The sequence below is a fragment of the Trachemys scripta genome, chromosome 3 (assembly GCF_013100865.1).
Source record: "Trachemys scripta elegans isolate TJP31775 chromosome 3, CAS_Tse_1.0, whole genome shotgun sequence".
Taxonomy (NCBI): domain Eukaryota; kingdom Metazoa; phylum Chordata; order Testudines; family Emydidae; genus Trachemys; species Trachemys scripta.
The window spans coordinates 42,725,754-42,735,874 of NC_048300.1; the positions used below are offsets into that span (position 1 = coordinate 42,725,754).

Sequence of the window (10,121 nt, forward strand, 5' to 3'; positions counted from 1 at the left end):
CCCCCCCCCCCCCCCCCCCCCCCCCCCCCCCCCCACCCCCCCCCCCCCCCCCCCCCCCCCCCCCCCCCCCCCCCCCCCCCAGGATCCCACCCCACCATCCAAACCCCTCCGCCCCCATACAGTTTCGCAACCCCGATGTGGCCCTCAGGCCAAAAAGTTTGCCCACCCCTGACCTAAACTGTATTGTCTTCTTAAAAGAGGTTATAACCAATCAATTTGTTTAAGTATAAGATTCTTCCATTAAGTAAACTTGAATCTGGGTTTATTTTGCTTGAAAATTAATAGTTTATGGTCATACTCTGGATTTTTCCAGCCCCCTCTTCCACACTGTCAAACCCATGACAGGGCTTTAAAACAGGGTTTAAAAGAGAACTAGATAAATTCATGGAGGTCCATTAATGGCTATTAGCCAGAATGGGTAAGGAATGGTGTCCCTAGCCTCTGTTTGTCAGAGGGTGGAGATGGATGGCAGGAGAGAGATCACTTGATTATTACCTGTTAGGTTCACTCCCTCTGGGGCACCTGACATTGGCCCTGTCGGCAGACAGGATACTGGGCTGGATGGACCTTTGGTCTGACCCAGTATGGCTGTTCTTATGTTCCCGATGCTACTCAATGCTCATAGCCACTGCTTTCAGCCAGGAAGCATTTGTCTTCGTTAGAAAAGTATGTAGTTAAAACACAGTCTTGAGGAATAGTGTTAACTAACTAGATGTGGACCATGACCTTGCAGTGGGGGTAGATGGAAAAATCAGATTCAATATCATGCTAGCTGGACCATGACTAAATCCCACGGTTTACCCAGAATCAGCTGACATGGTACTGAACACAACCTGTGTATGTGAATTGCTCACACAGTCAACGTTGTGATTGTTAACATGGCTGCTGAAAGCTGAGTTCAATTTCCATGTAATCTTTTAACCAAGACAACCCTTTTCTGGATAAAAGCTGGTGCTAAGGGAGCTAGCAGAGTAGCATTAGGGAAATGACAGCATCCCATAAGAGCCTAGGTGGGGACATTGGTAAAAGAGAATTCCTCCTGTGCGAGCCCCTTCTCTAAGGGAACAGCTTAGTGAATGAGGGAAGAGGTCTATCTGCTGGTGACTTGTCTGGATTTTTTTTTTCCAGAGAGAGAGAGAGAGGTGATAGAATTCAATTTTAAGGGGTGCACATGAAAGAGGAAAATTGAATAGTTTTATTTTAAGGTTGTTCACTTGGTCTGTTTGTCATGTGAGGCTCCTGGCTGGATAGCTCAGAAAAGAAACCTTTCCCCTAAAAGTTTTGCAGTACACTTCCATCCCCGGACGGGCGCATGCATGTGCGTGCGCGCACACACAAAATGAAACCACTGACTTTGGAAGCACACAGTCATTCTCCCACTTCTACATCAATGAAGCAAAGCCGGGTATTTCCCTAATGCTTGGTGTGGGGAAGGAGGGGGCACAATTCTTCTGTGAATGGGTTCATTGGAAGGAAATTGTCAATAGTGTTGTGACTTAATGTTGGCTGTGAAAAAGCTATTAATCCCCGTTTCCCAGAAAACAGATTGCATACGTATCATTGGGTAAACAATTGACTACAGACCAGGTTGGCACCTGCTTTGAAATGATCCTTCAAATTCAAAAGGGGGGAGGAAGGGGGATTTTGTTTACTGCTTGTTCTAATCAGTGGAATAGGTTTCCTGAAAAATTAAATTGGCATTTATTAACTGCACTATGTATTCTGTTAAATGCTGTCACTGGGCTTGCCCTCTGTACTGAAAACACATCTGTAACTATTGTGGCAGTGTGGAGCAGCTCACAGGCCCAAGGAAAGGAGAGGTGGGGAAGATATTTTTGTAACAAGAAAATTATCATTGTTGCTTGTGGTGGTCTTTCATACACTATTCTAACAATATGTTCAATTTTAATGCATATTCAGGACATTTTTAATAAATACGGACTTTAAAGACAAAAGGACTTAATGTAAACTGTTAAATAAAAGCTCCATTAGCAGAATGAGGCAAACTAGCTGCTTTTGAAGACCCCATAAGCAATAGAATTGAAATTTAGAAATGAGCTACCTTAGTCTCGTTATAGTTAAATGTAGTTGATCTTGAACGTTCATTTTATATTCTTAAGTTTCATAAGATGAAACTAGATTGTAAGGAGACATAAAATTATGGTTGGCACAAACACTGATTGCACTATAATAATAATTTCTCTGTGCTCTGTATTTTGGGTTGAAAAACAGTCAAGCAGTTATTCTTTTGATCTTGATTGTATTGCTTTGGTCTCATTATACTCAGAGGCCCTAACTCAGGTTGTGAAGTTTATTACTGGGAGGGGCTCAAAGGTTAAGAGGAAGGAGCCATAAAAAGTACCTACAGAGAGAGACAGTTTAAATATCAACATTGTTGATTATTTTGCTTTTAATTATATTATCAGAAACGTTCAATTGAACCATCCTACTTGAATGCAGTTGCAGAGGGAAATCAGTTAATTAAGTGTTGCTGGGGCAAGAAACCATTGTTTCCAGTTCCTGGGTTTTGGACATTTGCATAATGTCCCGAGCTATACCTTGCACAAAAAGTGGCAGCTAGCAATTGGCCAATGTTTGGGGGTGCCCTGACTAGGTCCCATTTTCTTGTGGTCTATTCCTCCTATACCAGGTACCAGGAGATATTGGCATAGGAACTTTACAGCCATGCTATGCAACCACAATATTTAAAATAACATTTGATTTTGAAAGGTACCGCATACAATCTGACTGCATTTCATGCAATAGTTAGTGATCTAACCTGGAAAACTAGTTAACTATAGGCTATTGTCAGTATTATTGGTATTTCTAGTGGGTTAGTTAAGGCTACAATTTAGTCATGGGTATTTTTAGTAAAAGTCATGGACAGGTCACGGGCAATAAAGAAAAATTCACAGCCAGTGACCTGTCCATGACATGTATCATAAATACCCTGACTAAGCCTTGCGGGGAGCGGAGCCCATGGGGGTCACTGGTGACTGCTCTGGCTGTCCCAGGACCACTGCTCAAGCGGTGCCCAGGGCCAGTCGCATCGGCTGCTGCTTGAGTGGGCCCTGAGGCCAGCTGCCTGGGTGTAGCCGGTCCTGGGGCCACCCAAGAGGCTGGCTGCAACACCAGTATTCAGATAATTTCACACTTGCTGTGCGCATTAAGGGGTGTGTGTGTGTGTGGGTGGTTATGCTAGAATTTCTAACGAGAAGAAGGGTTAACTAAGCCTCTGAACTCGTGTTTAGTGTTCTATCCTGTGAAAGTATTTCCAACAGTACTTGTTTAAAAAAACAAAACAAAAAACAGTTTTTCTTGCAGTACATAACTTATTGCTTGTAAAGACTTATCTTATTCCTGTGAACTAGTTTATATTGGAAACAAAATATAGTTTTAGGATCAGAATCCTCTATTTCATAATGTTGGAAGCTTCCTCAGATTGAACTTTAATGTTCCATAGCTTGTTGGATTTTAAACCTTGAAAACTGATTAGAATTGTTGATCTTTGTTAAAATGTGCTATTTATGCTCAGAGAGAGTTCGGTTCTTAGTATTTGACCTTACCCCATACCTTCATATAGTGGTCAAAGTGAGTTCTGATCTGCACTATTTCGGAAAGATAGAGAATTTACAGCCTTCATTTGGTTAAAAATTATGCTGATATTGAAAGAATGGAATAGAAGATCAAAGGAAATAATGTCTGAAAGACCTGAAAAGAATAATTAAGTAATAAAAGATTCAAGGGGATTTCTTTTGCAGTGCATACTCTAAATTATCCCATATATCTCCTTGTAATGTGAGTAATGGCATTGTCGGGAGCTGTAGCACTTCAGAAATGCCCCCAACTTTCTTTCTCACTTTCAGCACCTATTTAAAATGCATTTATTCTGCACAATGAGATCAGGTTAATAATTTTAAATATTGACTTTTCTGAATGATAAATACAGAAGAACAAATTAGTTAAAGATTCAGAGATTCCAAGGCCAGAAAGACCATTGTGATTATCTCCTTTATCACACAGCCCATAGGACTTCCCCTGCCCCCTAAGATCCTAAAGCATATGTTTTTTTAAAAAAAATCCCATCTTGATTTAAAAATTGCCAGTGATGGAGAACTCACCATGACCCTTGGTAAATTGTTCCAGTGATTAATTACCCTCACTGTCAAAAATGTACACCTTATTTCCAGTCTGAGGGAACACCAATTTCACCCATTATAGTGAATGTCTTTTTCCCCTTGGGCATCCTCTGATCAGAGGACTGTCCCCCCACTTCTTATTTTACCTCACTCTACCATAGTGGTTCCATGGAGTCAGCTAATATTATTACATAATTGACTGCATGGTCAAAATGAGGGACTGGTACCCGCTTCTTTCTCCTCAGGATTAGAGTATGCAACCTCTCAGCCCCTATCAGCCTAGGATGGTTTTTCCCCATGACAATCCCTGCTCAAGACAGTAAAGAGTAGAAAGATTGCAAGCTACTACACACAATGATTTTTCTTCCTTCTTAAATGCTTAGTGTTTAATTTGCAACTATCGTGGCTATTTTAAGGTGGATTTTAATTTAGAGCTAGATGATAGAGGTGTGATTCATGATTTGCTAATTTAAATTGCAACTCACCTTGCCTCAAAAATAAATTCTGCAGTTGTGGTAGAAGAGGACAGTCTTTTGTTTTACATAGCTGATATTGTTGAACAAACAGTTTTCAAGCTGTAATATTTCATAACCTTTTTGTGTCAGCAAAGCCACTGTGTAAAGCAGCATCTACCAAAGTGCTGGTGGGCACCCCCAGGACCCTCCTAACTAGCACTAGGGCAATTACCTGCAATATCCTGGAGAAACCTTATTGAATTAAGTTTAATACTGCTAGGCTTGATTGTTTGTGTGTTATTGTAGGATTGTATGTAAAATTTTCTAGGATACTGACTAATGTAAATCTTGGGGAAGTTAGGAACTTCACATGTGTTATCCCAAACAGTTCTTTGAAGTGGATTTCCTAGGAGATTATTGGGAGGCCTTTTGAAGCTATGCTCTGGGGAGAAAAACCTATTATCTACTGATTACCTGCTCCTGGAAATTCCAGATCAAAGACCCCTGAACTGCATAAAGGAGGGACTGAACTTTTCATGAATGTGTTAGTTCTGAGCTTAGACTGTTACCCACTTGTGACTCTAGAAGAGACACCTTTGTGGGGTTTGAAGGACTGATCACCACCCCAACTCCGACATGGGCTCGGGTAGATGTCTGGTAAGCTTATGAGTGTGTAGATTCTTTGATTGTTTTAAAGATGTTTTCTCTGTAATGCCTTTTACTTAAGAATAAATAAGCTTGCATAGAAAAAGCTGTGTGGCAGCTTAACTGCAGACTGTTAGATGTTCGTCTCTGAAGAGAAGCAAGCAGACTTGCTTAGGCAGTCTGTCTTTTGTTGGGAATAACACAGTGAAGGCAGGGAACTATTCAGCCTGGAGGCATATCTTCACCTAAAGCCTGAGAGCAGTTGTCCTTGCCGCAGCATAGCGGGGTGGGGGAAGGGGAGGAGAATACAGGTGCAGCTTCCCTGAACTGTGACACAGGCATCTCAATTGTTCTCCAGAGCTCAGCTGTCACTTAAAAATAGTATCTAGCTGTCATGGCTAAAAATCCCTTTAAAATATGACCAATACATTGGTGTCTTCCTGAGTGTTCAGAGAGCCAGAAATAATAGTCTGAAGTGTCGTTTTAATGGGTACTTTAAACATTTTAATCCAGTAGAAAACTTAAACTCCTGTCCCCTCTCAGTCTTCTCTTTTCCAAACTAAACAAACCCAATTCTTTCAGCCTTCCTTCATAGGTCATATTCTCAAGACCTTTAATCATTCTTGTTGCTCTTCTCTGGACCCTTTCCAATTTCTCCACATCTTTCTTGAAATGCGGTGCCCAGAACTGGACACAATACTCCAGCTGAGGCCTAACCAGAGCAGAGTAGAGCGGAAGAATGACTTCTCGTGTCTTGCTCACAACACACCTGTTAATACATCCCAGAATCATGTTTGCTTTTTTTTTTTTTTTGCAACAGCATCACACTGTTGACTCATATTTAGCTTGTGGTCCACTATAAACCCTAGATCCCTTTCTGCTGTACTCCTTCCTAGACAGTCTCTTCCCATTCTGTATGTGTGAAACTGATTTTTTTCTTCCTAAGTGGAGCACTTTGCATTTGTCTTTGTTAAACTTCATCCTGTTTAACTCAGACCATTTCTCCAATTTGTCCAGATCATTTTGAATTATGATCCTGTCCTCCAAAGCAGTTGCAATCCCTCGCAGTTTGGTATCATCCGCAAACTTAATAAGCGTACTTTCCATGCCAATATCTAAGTCGTTAATGAAGATATTGAACAGAGCCGGTCCCAAAACAGACCCCTGCGGAACCCCACTCATTATGCCTTTCCAGCAGGATTGGGAACCATTAATAACAACTCTCTGAGTACGGTTATCCAGCCAGTTATGCACCCACCTTATAGTAGCCCCATCTAAATTGTATTTGCCTAGTTTATCGATAAGAATATCATGCGAGACCGTATCAAATGCCTTACTAAAGTCTAGGTATACCACATCCACAGCTTCTCCCTTATCCACAAGACTCCTTTTCCTATTAAAGAAAGCTATCAGATTGGTTTGACATGATTTGTTCTTTACATATCCATGCTGGCTGTTCCCTATCACCTTACCACCTTCCAAGTGTTTGCAGATGATTTCCTTAATTACTTGCTCCATTATCTTCCCTGGCACAGAAGTTAAACTAACTGGTCTGTAGTTTCCTGGGTTGTTTTTATTTCCCTTTTTATAGATGGGCACTATATTTGCCCTTTTCCAGTCTTCTGGAATCCCTCCCGTCTCCCATGATTTTCCAAAGATAATAGCTAGAGCAGACCTGCACAACTCATAAAGCGGCGAGGGCCACATTACTCCAAAGAAAATAGCCGAGGGCCAAAACCCCCCAGCCCCGCTGAAACCCCGCCCCAGCCCCGCCGAAACAGCCCCCCCAGCACTCGTGTAAGGCGGCGCCTCCTGATGGTCTTCTTGGGAATTAGCTCATCCAGCCGTTGGAGCGCCCTCTGCAGGCCAGTGTCCCACTGCCGCTGGCCCCGCGTTCCTCCCAGACCCCTGTGCCCTTTGATCTGGCATGCTGCCCCCTGGCAATACCCCCACACTCTGGCTCTAGGTCTCCCCTCTCTGGGGAACCCCCAACCCTCTCCCCACCTCGCCTCAGTATAAGGCTACTGCCAGTCAGCAACTAGCCCCTGTGCCCTGGGGCAGACTCCAGTATAAGCCACTCATCACAGGCATGGTTGCGTTTGGACCTGCTGCTTCTCTCTATAGCTGGGCTGCCCCTCTGCAGCCTTGGTACTGGTCTTAGGCCCTTAGCTAGGGCCATAGCTTGGGGGTTTTCCAGGCTGGAGCTCCCCGGCTCCTCTAGCCTTCCCCCAGCCCTGCTCCACTCCCAGTACCCTGCTCAGCTCCCTAGCAGCAGGGCCCTTTTTTCTCCAGAAGCCGAGGGAGACTTCATCTGGGCCTCTGCTCACAGCCTTTTTATACAGGCCAGTTGGGGCCTGATTGGGGCATGGCCCAGCTGCAGCAGCTTCCCCAATTAGCCCAGCTTTTCCCCTGCCACAGCCCTCCCCCAGGGCTGTTTTAAGCCCTTCAGGGCAGGAGCGGGGTAACCACCCTGCTACACCCCCCCGAAACATCCCCCGCCCCAGTGCCACCTGCACCACGGAAACAAACCCTCCTTCCCCAGCGCCACCCCGCTGAAACAGCTGTGGGCCGAAAAGGAAGGTTTTGGGTGTGTGTGATACTTTATTAAAAAATTTTCAAGTAAAGCAAACAATTTTTAAAATTATTTTAATTTTTTTATGAACAATGGAAAAATGAAAAAAACGGTTTTATTGAAAGGAAACATTTGTACTTTTCATAATTATCTTGCAAATTTAATGAGAGATATTACATCTCTTTTCGGCAACAAGATCTTCCCCCCACTTTGTAATCGATTGTCCTGTTGAATGAATGAGGTGTGAATGAGGAAGGCAGGGAAGGCAGCACCTCCAGACAGCTGCAACCCTTAGAGAGGGGATGGGAGCCAGATCAAGCCCAATGCTGTTATATAGAGATGCTCACCTGGATGTAATGGGCCAGTGGTAACCACTCCATAGTTCAGACTGATCACAACTTAAAACTAAGATCCATTTTTAACTTCCCTGTAACTTCTCCAAAAAATTACCAGATCCCCTGAGCTCTCCTAGGCCAGGTAGGATTTGTCTGGGAGGTTTGGTAACCTTCAGAAAAGGGGTTTTGCTTGCCTCTTCAGCTGCACATGCAACAGAAAAACCTCTCTCCCAATTGCCCCCCACCACTGCCCCCCCCCTTGCCTCTTCAGCTGCACATGTAACACAAAAACCTCTCTTCCAATTGCCCCCCCAGCTTGCCTCTTTAGCTGCACATGCAACAGAAAAACCTCTCTCCCAATTGCCCCCCACCACTGCCCCACGTAGGGTGACCAGATGTCCCGATAAAATCGGGACCGTCCCGATATTTAGGTATTTGTCCCGCGTCCTGATTGATCTTTGGTCGGGACGCTGCACTCCGCTTTTTTTTTTTTCTCCGCTGGCAGCACTCAGCTGTTCTCGGCTTTTTTTTTTTTCTTCTCCTCTGACTGCCGGCAGCACTCAGCTGTTCTCCACTGTTTTTTTTCCCCTGCTCCTAAAAACCAGAGGCTGAAGGTATGCATACCTAAGGAAGGGTGCATAATCTCCTCTGACTGCCCGCAGCACTCGGCTGTTCTCAGCTCCCGCCCCCGACTGCCGGCAGCAGTGGGCCACAGTAGGGAATTGGGAGAGGGAGCTGTTTGTGTCCTTACAGGGTAGTGGGACACAAAAATATTCCCAACCCCGTCCCTCCGTTGCAAACTCTGCTCTGCAGCTCCACCCCATTGGGAAGGGAGGGAGCCATGGCGATGTTAATCTGCATAATGTATTCACATGTGATGTGTACAACAAAGTCTTATGGTCTGAGGTAAATGTTTGTCTGTAGCTGGGGCAGTTGCTTTTCGTTTAAGCCGGACGTGGAGCACCGCTCTCTGTGTGGGTCTCTGGGGCACTGTAAGATAAACAGGTTGGGCGTGTGGGGTTGTGGCCCGTTGCCTCACTGCTCACCGTGACCGTAAAGCATTATTACATGCAGACCGATATAAGGGAGCCCGCACAGTGAGATTATACTAGGGCGTTCTGAAGACCTGCTCTCTAGGCCACATACTGAGGACGCTGGTTCCTCCAAGGGCTCCTGAGCCCGCCTAGGGGAAAGTCCCCGGACCCCGGGCAGAGAGTGCCGCTCGCTCTGCAGCGTGCAGTGACCCGCCTCGCCGGCTCACGTTCTTCCCGCTGAGAAGCCCTTCGGGCTGAGCGGGTGGGCGCGGGATGGGCTGCCCGTCACTCCTACAGGAACGCAGGTAGTGCGCAGGCGTGTTTCCCTCTGGGGGCTGCCGCCGCCGCACCAACAGAACGGGGCTCATTCTCAGAACGCCTAACCTTTTGCCAGCGCCCCTCCCGAGCACAAGCAGCGAAAGCAACTAAATGCAGCAATTGTAGGTGACTGCATGAAACAAGGTTATCTGCGGCTCACACCTTAAACAGTTCTTGGGGTATTGCAGGGCACCCCATGGAAGTACAGCTAGGGTGACCAGATGTCCCAATTTTATAGGGACAATCCCGATTTTGGGGTCTTTTTCTTATATAGGATCCTATTCTCCCCCCTCCCCCCACCTCCTGTCATGATTTTTCACACTTGCTGTCTGGTCACCCTAGCCCGCTTGCCTCTTCAGCTGCACATGCAACACAAAAACCTCTCTCCCAATTGTTCCCCCACCACTGCCCCACGCCCGCTTGCCTCTTCAGCTGCACATGCAACAGAAAAACCTCTCCCAATTGCCCCTCCCACCACAGCCCCCACCCGCTTGCCTCCTCAGCCACCCCTCCCCTGCCAGGTCACCTGCCCCCCCTCCCCTGCTGCTTGCCTCTTCAGCTGCACCTGTAACACAAAAACCTCTCTCCCAATTGTCCCCCCCCCCCTGCCCCCGCCCGCTTGC

The 10,121-nt window shown here is 45.6% G+C and overlaps 1 protein-coding gene across 5 annotated transcripts in view; it reads left to right on the forward strand.

The window, feature by feature from the left end:
• The window catches only part of LPGAT1 (lysophosphatidylglycerol acyltransferase 1), a 173,514-nt gene that overhangs the window by 106,163 nt on the left and 57,230 nt on the right, over positions 1-10,121 (forward strand). The gene's annotated exons all lie outside the window — the stretch shown is intronic.